The following is a 10096-nucleotide window of genomic DNA, read 5'->3' on the forward strand; positions in this document are numbered from 1 at the left end:
CCTCGGTTGTTCTTGCAAACGTGATAATTAACGTTGCTAACTGGAGGTCTACATGCAATTGTGTTTTGCTGCTTCCAGGCTAGTTCCAGACTAATAATCACAATAAAAGCTGTCTAGACACGTAAAACAAAAACGTTTGAAAATAAAGTTGCGCGAATGAAATAATAGTCCATGGCAGAAAAACGTTTACTATAAAGTCTTTCAAAAATAGGGTTCGATCTTGGGCACACACCTCTGACTAGTCGGAGTTAAGTGCTTTTTCAATTTAATATCGCTTGCTTTAACGATGAAGGAAAACATCGTGAGAAACATTCTTCATAATCATTCATAGAGATCTTCTTCTTCATAGAGATATCGTGAACCTACTCAAAAGTCTGCAGTCTGCCAATACATACTTGGCCAGCATGATTATTTATGGCTCATTCTGAGAGGAGACCCGTGCTCAATGAATTGTAAGTCGGCGATGGTTTATTAGTGATGATGATGATGATCATATGGCTCATAAATGATGTTAATATGAAATCGCAACAAAAGCACTCTCTATTAAAAAAAATAAAAAAAATATGAGTCAAACAATTCGATTAGCATTTACGAGTATAAAATACATAATTTTGCGTTTGCTTTAAAAGCTTTCTGCTTAACAAGCCCGCTGTATTTTGTTTTAAAGTGCTCTTAAATCCGTATTCCGAAATAGTCCGAGCCGTCTACTAAGAGGGAACGGGCCGGCGCAATATCCTGTCCAATCCGTGCTCGCCTTTGCCAGTACTCTGTTAGACCTAACGCAGACGATTTATTTATCTGATACCGATTCGTATGCGACAACGGCCGTCTTTATAATCCTACTGCAACTGGCAATAGCCGTGCTTCCGTGGGAATTTCGGAAAATGTAGCCTCATTCCTTGTCTAAATTAGAAATGGAACCATAGTTTTGTAGGGTCAAGAGTTAAAAACCTTTGGAGCTAAAAAGCAAAATTTTGGTATTTAACAATGTTTCAGTCAGTGAGTGAGTCAGGAATCCTTTTTACGTGTACTCATAAGCTCATGCATGGGCGTGGCAAAACATCGCTAAATGTACCTGGGAGTCTCAGTCTCACTTTGGAAAATCTTCGGGAACCTGGGCGGCTTGCTAGACAAGATGAGAGCAAACCGTTCTGAAAATAACCCGTAGGAAACTTTTGATTATCTTGAACCATAATCCTGTATACCTATCTATAATATTATGCCAAATGGTAAGATCGGTTTACAGGCTAAGCTAATTGTTAGTACGTAAGTATTCACTTGAATATTGATATTAATCCATCATCTCTAACAATAATCGAATGAAATTGACGAAAATTCATCATAGCTACTTACTACAGTTTTAGTAGGACTATTAATTAAGTTAAACGAGTCAATTTGATCGTCTGTCAGAAGAAAATTCTACTAGCTGATGCCCGCAACTTCGGCCGTGTGGAATTATGTTTTTTAAAAATCCCGTGGGAACTCTTTGATTTTCTGGGATAAAAAGTAGCCTGTGTCACTCTCCAGGTCTTTATCTATACCAGTGGCGTGCAGCTCATAGAAGCATAAACGCACTGCTTACCCTCATTGTAATAAATCAATGCTTATTTTTCTTTATAACCTGTCGTAAAAAAAGTTCATATCTAAATGCATACCCTGGCTTGAACTGTGCACGCCACTGATCTATACCCATGCAAAAACTCACGTCAATCCGTTGCACCGTTGCGACGTGATTGAAGTACAAACCAATAAACCAACAAACACACTTTGGCATTTATAATAAGGGTACTGAGGTACTGATTCTGTCACTGACTTTAATTTATCTGACCGATCATAATGGGTTGTCTGCGATAGGCGTGAGGCGGAAGATTTAGAGAGGTAATAAAGTGTTTCATGTTAATACCTACTTGGATTTTAAACAAGACCAGCCCTAGCAATCCCCCCATTTGGCGTTTCGGCATTAGTTCAGTATAGTCCTCTCCACAAATCTGCCCATTCATATGAAATTAATTAAGCCCTGAAAGAACGTGCGGGTGTGCGGGGCGTCCCCACCCCGATTGCCATCTCGACCTGTCGCGTACTATAGGTACTTATGTTACTTATGACGTATTGTAAGTAATGATGTATTTGACCCGATTTTGATAAATTTTAAACAAACAATTGTGGCTAATTCAGTTGTACGCAATCTCCAAAGTCTAAACGAAATTGACAGGTCTAAATATTTGCTATCCCTTTTATGCAGCTCCCGGTAGAAAGGATAGCATTAGAATTAGCATTGCCAATTTAAGAGATTTTATACGTCAGAATTAGCCACAATATTATTGCTTTATTTTTCATATAATTTTATAACCCATTAATATGAAAGCCTAGTTAATTTACTTAGGTACCTAGTGTCATCATAAAGAATTAAAATAATCGTACTTATTTCCAAAATGGCCGCTCTGAGGAGCAAGGTCCTTGTGTAACATGGCGCTCGAAACATTTAGCTAAACTTGAGTTCAAAGGGAAAAAGACGCTCTAGGACGCATTCCGTACAAAGGGTGGCAAAAGAAACACTTTAAATTCTCCTCCTTTGCCATCCGTTTGACAAAAGTCGCCCAGAACCGTTATCACGCAGAACTTGCTGCTTCTACATTGATATACACAAACCAAGATCCATTAAAATGAGAAAGTGTGCATGTCTGTCTGCTAGCTTTTCACGGCCCATCAGCTTAACCGATTTTGACGGAATTTGGTACAGATACCTATAGCTTGCATCCCAGCGACGGACATAATCTGCTTTTTATCCCGAAAAATGAAAGAGCTCCTGTCTAAACTTACGGGGATCATCTAGTCTTCTAAATATATAAAAGGAAAAGGTGACTGACTGACTGACTGACTGACTGACTGACTGACTGACTGACTGACTGACTGACTGACTGACTGACTGACTGACTGACTGATCTATCAACGCACAGCTCAAACTACTGGACGGATCGGGCAGAAATTTGGCATGCAGATAGCTATTATGACGTAGACATCTGCTAAGAAAGGATTTTCGAAAATTCAACTCCTAAGGGGGTAAAACAGGGGTTTGAAATTTTTGTAGTCCACGCGGACGAAGTCGCGAGCATAAGCTAGTGATATTATAAATGTGAAAGTGTATCTCTCTGTGTGCTAGTTTTGTAAGGTCCATCTGCCTAATGGTACGATTACACCTAACGAGTACAGTGGCAAGTCAGTGTCCTCGGCCGAGTACCTACTCGGTTGGTATAAACACTTACGAGTGCTCGGCGCAATTTCGAAATACGTATAAACGGCCACCACAGCACTGTCTCGGCCGAGTGACATTTTACTGTCTCGCTTCACTACTCGGTAGGTGTAATCAGCCCATAACCGATTTTGAAAAAATTCAGCACAGAGATAACTTGCATTCCGGGAAAGTAAGCTACTTTTAAACCCGGAAATTCAACCAAATTAAAAAGTTTCCGCGGGCTTTTTAAAACTAAATCCACACGGACGGACGGAAGTCGCGGGCATGCTCTAGTAGGTAATATTATGAAACCCCTCGTTAAAAAATTAAACCTACAGTAGACATCCGCTAAGGAAGGATTTTTGAAAGATTTTAAAAACCCTAAAGGGATAAAACGGGGGTTTGAAATTTGTGAAGTTCACGCAGACGAAGTTGCGGGCATAAGCTAGTCGCTAATATGATGCAAAATGAATTAAAGCATTTTTTTAAAATTCCTTATATCAATGTTCTTTGTAATTGTTTTCGATTCTTTTCCGTATTTCTTCCACTTTTTTCTACTGTCCTTTTTTTGGGCCTTTGTTTGTGAGAAAAATCGCACAGTCATTACACGGAGCGCCACCCCGAGGTGTGAAACGCTATCGAATTTACATTAGCTACCTGTTTAATGGTTAGGGGGAAAGAAAACACGTTCCGAAGTGCCTTTTGGATTTCCAGACTCGGCATGTAAAATTTAGGAAAAATAAACTTGCCTCATAATTGAAAAAAAAATGACTGGTAATAATTTAAGTAGAATAATTCTCTTTTATTAATTACTAGCTTATGCTCGCGACTTCGTCCGCGTGGACTACACAAATTTTAACGTCTATTTCAGCCCCTTTTGAACCCTTTCTTAGCGGATGCCTATGTCATAATACCTACCTAAGTTATACGTGGCAGGCAACACGGACGCTGCGCCGGAAGAGCGTGACATGAAATACATATATAAGTAAATTCATTTCATTTTAACACCTTCAAAAAAAGCGAATAAGAAAACAATAGAATCATTTTTCTCATCTGTCGTTTAAGCTTTTCAAGGCGATTATGTAGCGTCATCGTAAAGCCGAGCCGACGCGGGAAGCCAACACAACAAACGTGATATACAAAATACAAAAAACCGGTCAAGTGCGAATCAGACTTGCGCACTGAGGGTTCAGTAGTACAATCGTATTTTATCGACATATTGCACGATAAATCAAAAACCCAATTTTCGGTGGAAGTTTGCATGGTAATGTACATCTTATATTTTTTTTTAGTTTTATCATTCTCTTATTTTAGGAGTTACAGGGGGGGGGGACACATTTTACCACTTTGGAAGTATCTCTCGCGCAAACTATTCAGTTTAGAAAAAAATTATAGAAGAAACGTCAATATCATTTTTTAAGACCTATCCATAGATACTATAACAACACGTATGGGTTTGATGGAAAAAAATGTTGCGTTTCAGTTCTAAGTATGGGGAACCCCCAAAATTTATTGATTTTTTCTATTTTTGTGTGAAAATCTTAATGCGGTTCACAGAATACATCTATTTACCAAGTTTCAACAGTAATAGTTCTTATAGTTTTGGAAAAAGTGGCTGTGACATACGGACGAACAGACAGACAGATATGACGAATCCATAAGGGTTCCGTTTTTTTGCCATTTGGCTACGGAACCCTAACAAGAGGTCGTTTTTCACGGAAAATAGGTAAGTGCCTAACCAGGAACTTGAACATGTTACGAAGGTGTCGGCATTTCTTCTTGAAATGGGTTTTATTTGGGTTTTTTTCGGTAATATTGTTACAGCTTATAAAGATTTCACACAATATTATTTTGTACCTACCCACGTAGATAACTATTTATGTTTATTGTGACTATAAAAAATTCAACCTCAAGAGTACCTATGCATATAATATATAATATATGTATATTATACAAGGTTTTGCATGAAAATAAAATCATAAAGTGTTGGCGGGGGGCAGGGGAGAATGCTTTGTTGTGGTGGTGGCCCTTGTGCGGCATGCCTAATAGCATTTTTACCAGCGGAAAAAAAAAAAGGGCCGACTTTTATGCTAAGCAACTGCCTAAGCTTGGCGATCAGGGGTGTCCGGCTATTAGGCGTCTATAGGTGGTGGTCTGTGAATGTGGCATAGTAAATCTTTGCTGAGTACTCCCTGTTAAATTTCGAGTAGACCAAGTTTATTTTTTCTATTGTACTTTTATAATGCGTAGACAGCGATCTCATCTGGAGATAAGTGATGACGCAGTCTTAAATGGAAGCGGGCTAACTTGAAAGGCGTATGGCAGTTTTAATAAACTCATATCCCTTAATTATTTATTTATTATTATTTATTTATTTATTATTTAATTAGAACGGCCATAAAGCCAATTACACTAATTAAACTACGAGTACAAACTAACATAAACATACTTACAAAAATTGTTAAAATTATAAATTTAAAAAAAAGGTTTTTACACGGCATGGTACCGGAACGCTTTAGTCGCTTGGTGACGGGTTTGCCAGTAGGGTGGTACCTAACTAGCCACGGCCGAAGCTTCCCACCAGACAACTTTACCGTTTTCTATACGAACCGATGTTTTGGGAAACATCGTTTCATTAGAAAGGCGTTTCATGCGATGATGATTTTAGACCAAAATGCATAATTTGCACACCGGTTTCTACTAGTCTATATGTATAAAAATGAATCGCTGAATGTGTTGCTGATCGCAAATCTCGAGAACAGCTGAACCGATTTCGCTGATTCTTTTTTCATAATATTCCTTGAAGTACGAGGATGGTTCTTACGGTGAGAAAAATTTAAAAAAAATCCTGAAAAAGAATCGACTGTTAGACGGTACGAAGTACGCCGAGGCAGCTAGTAGCTTATAAAAATATTGCAGTAAGAGGTTGAGTTATATCAAAGTAGAGTAAATAAGTAGAAGGTTGCTTTCCTTCATAGAAATAAAACCATTCTGCAAATGATAGTACTCGAGGCAAATTTCTTAGCTGGAAACCGGGTCAGATAAAATGACTGCTTCGATCAGGCTAGTCGCAGAGGCATCCGTTGCAAAACAAAGCTTAAAGAATTACTTGATCTAGGTGATTAATAATGATTAATATTAATTTTCATCAGCCTGTTAATATCGCCAGTAGTCTATGCTCGCGACTTTGTCCTCGTGGATTACAGAAATTTCAAACCCTTATTTCACCCCCTTAGGGGTTAAATTTTCAAAAATCCTTTCTTAGCGGATGCCTACGTCATAAATCATAATAGCTATCTGCATGCTAAATGTTAGCCCGATTCGTTCTGTAGTTTGAACTGTGCGTTGATAGATCACTCAGTCACCTTTTCGTTTTATATATTTAGATAGGTTTGCACTTGCAAATGTTTATATTATGCCAGATCAATAAAACTTCTATCAGTTTAAATATCGGATACATTCTGCAACTGTCTCTTAGACTACCTTATCCGCTCGTTACCCGTAGACCTTTTAGAGCACGAGGGTGTAATTCATGTGGATTTTATTTTATGTCCGCATTCTGAACCCTTATTAATAATGTTTGTGATACATCTTCCCAGTTAGCGCGTTTTTTTTTCACTAGCCCTTAACTGCAATCTCACCCGGTTATAAGTGACGATGCAGTCTAAGATGGAAACGGGCTAACCTGGGAGGGGTATGGCAGTTTTAATAAACCCCATGACCCTTTGGTTTCTACGCTAAATCGCTTGGCACGGCCGAAGCCTCCCACCAGCCCAGACCAGAAAATTTCAGAAATTATAAAATTCCTTAAATCCCTGCCAGTAATCGAACCCGGGACCTCCCACTAATAAGACCACAGCGCTTACCACTGCGCCAGGAAGGTCACGATCACGCACTCATCCGATCCGAATCCGTGAAAATACGAATATAAAAAATATCTATGACATTTATGTCATAAGCTACCAAACAAAAAAAAGAAAAAGCAACGTATTTTCACGGACTCGGATCGGATGAGTCCGTAACTGCCATTACTCAGTAGTGGCCCGGTGATGGATGCTGTGTGTTTAGTCAAATTGACCAAATCAGGTATCGAACCACGTAACTCGACCTCTTGTTTGTCAAACGAGTATGCAATCTAACCACTAAAAGGTCAAAGCTTTGAAGTCCATCCCAGGCCGGGTCAAAGTGACCTAACTCACGATTGGCAAATTTACTTTAAATTTCGCCAAATTAATGGAGCGAACCGAAATTTAATTTGTAAATTGGGTAAGGCGGCTTGTTTGACCTGGCACCAGAGAGATGTCAAAAACTAGAGGCGTAAATGTCTCGTAAAACCGCTTTAAAGCGCTGTGGTTACCTAAGTACGCTCTCGCATATATTATAACACTAGCTGACGCACGCGACTTCGTCCACTTGGTTTTAGGTTTTTAAAAATCCTGTAGGAACTATTTGATTTTCCGGGATATAAAGTAGCCTATGTCCATCCAGGCTATAATCTATCTCCATTCCGAATTTCAACTAAATCCGTTTGGTAGTTCTTGCGTGAAGGGTAACAAACACACACACAAACTTTCGCCTTTAAAATATTAGTGTGATTTTCAACTGTGAGAGAATCAGTACATTTTCAACAAATGTGGTTCAGCCAAGTCCTAAACAATAAATCATTTTAGACATATTTTTATCGTAATATAGCTAGTTTTGATAAAAAATATCATAAAATATAATATAAATAATAAAAATACCACTAGTAAAAATACGTTAAAGTGTATTTTGTATTCAACTAAGGTATAGTACCTACGCGGCAGAAAGTAATGTACATAAACCTTCAGAAGGAGATAGCAGATTTGTTGAGCATTGTCTCTGTCGTTGAGACCGACAAAACGTCATATTATATTATGATTGTCAGAGACAACGCTCTACAAAGCCGAAATATCATTCTAATGCCCGATGTACAATGTACTTTCTGCTGCGTACTTTAGGTACTTACGTGTGTAAAAACGCGGCATCGCAGTGTTCCCCTACATTATAGAGTGAACCTACAAGCTACATGCAACATCTGAAGTTTCTAGACCCAATGGTTAGAGCTTCACGCTGATATGTCAGTCAGTTTCTCCCTTTATTTTCTGTATAACTCAGTGTCTGACACGCTACACACGGCACCGCGTCGTGCCAAGCGATTACTTAACACGGTCTACGTTACTGAAATGAAAACATAAAATCTTTGCAACAGGATAATATTTTTCTAAAAATAAATTTCTTTCCTGACCTCAGTCTAGCAGTGATTATTTGCGTTTCCAATATATTTTTAGGTGTATAAAATAATAATGATTAAAAAAGTATAACGTCTTAATGAGAGTCGTCTGGGCTGCGATTGCTTGGGTAAGCGACGCGATGTAGACGGTAGACGCAAATCAGAAAGTGGGTGGGTGACCAATTTTGGAGGTCCAAAGACTTTTTATTGCCTCCGTGGCTTGGATAGCACGCCAATAGGATAGGATAGTAATTCTCCGTGTAGTAAAAAAAATAACAGCTTCATACAAATTATTTTTGTCGACTGCCCTGGCGCAGTGGTGAGCGCTGTATTCTTATCAAGGGGAGGTGCCGAGTTCGATCCCCGGCAGAGGAAGTTTGGAGTTTTATCCTCTGGTCTGGTCTGTTGGCTTCAGCAGTGGCTAGTTACCACCCTACCAAAGCAAAAGCAAAGCCTTTTAACGTTCCGCTACGATGCTGTGTAGAAACCAAACCGGATTAGTTTTAAAATAAAAACTGCCATACTCCTTCCAGGTTAGCCCGCTTCCATCTTAGACTGCATCATCACTTACCACCAGGTGAGATTGCAGTCAAGGACTAACTTGTATCTAAATAAGAAATATAAAAAATTACCGTTTCCGATTAAAACTAAAAAATCTAAAATATTTGGAGCTGTTTTAGGTATGCTTTTGCTATCGCGGAAATTTTATCCAATCCAATTTAAATTCCCCATGAAATAGAAATGTCGATTTGATGAGGAATTTAGATGAAAAACTCAAAAAGCACATATCTATTGAAACATTATTAAATTTAGTATTTATAGTCCATACTATATTTTAAATGCGAAAGTGTGTATAAAGTAATTTGGATCAGCTTATTAAAACAATAATGTGTTGCTCTGAAATACAAGATATATTTTGTTACTTTTTATAGTTTTCTACACACTTATACTTAACATCACAATAACACAAACCTGAAATACAAGAAACGACATTAAAGTTTATACTTTAATTAGTTAAGCTGTTATCGTTATTAATAAATTTTGATTCCTTTTATTATTTAATCTTTTCACGTTATCCAAAATTCTAACCTCCCATCTTGTCAAAAATCCTCGTCCCTTCAAAACACAGATTAATAATACAACTCGCTGACAAATGACAGTCCTGAATGACTAAGAAAATAGGAACGTATTTTCTTTACATCTCCCCTCCCGGAGGAGAAAATTTCAAATTTTCTCTCAAATCCAGCAGTACCTTAAACCTCTAACGTAGGGACTGGTATTAGTTTTGTAATATGAAAAAGGTTTGATTCAGTTTTTCTGTGCCCTGTATCAATTTTGTAAATTGAGTTTGATAATTTTTGTATTATTTCATAAGGTCCAATTTTTAATTCATCTAATTTCTTCCTGTTTAGCTTGTTTCCATTTTCCACATAAACCATGTCTCCCACATTAAATTCATGGTGTTTTCGATTTTTATCAAATAGTGTTTTGTTGTAGTTGTGTGACTTTATTGTGTTTTTTAGTGCTGTTTTTCTGTCCTCTATCCAATCACTATCGGATATCTCTTGCTTTAATTCGTTTGGTAAAATATTGACATCTGTTCCATATAAAAG

The sequence above is a fragment of the Maniola hyperantus genome, chromosome 17 (assembly GCF_902806685.2).
Source record: "Maniola hyperantus chromosome 17, iAphHyp1.2, whole genome shotgun sequence".
In the NCBI taxonomy this organism is placed as follows: domain Eukaryota; kingdom Metazoa; phylum Arthropoda; class Insecta; order Lepidoptera; family Nymphalidae; genus Maniola; species Maniola hyperantus.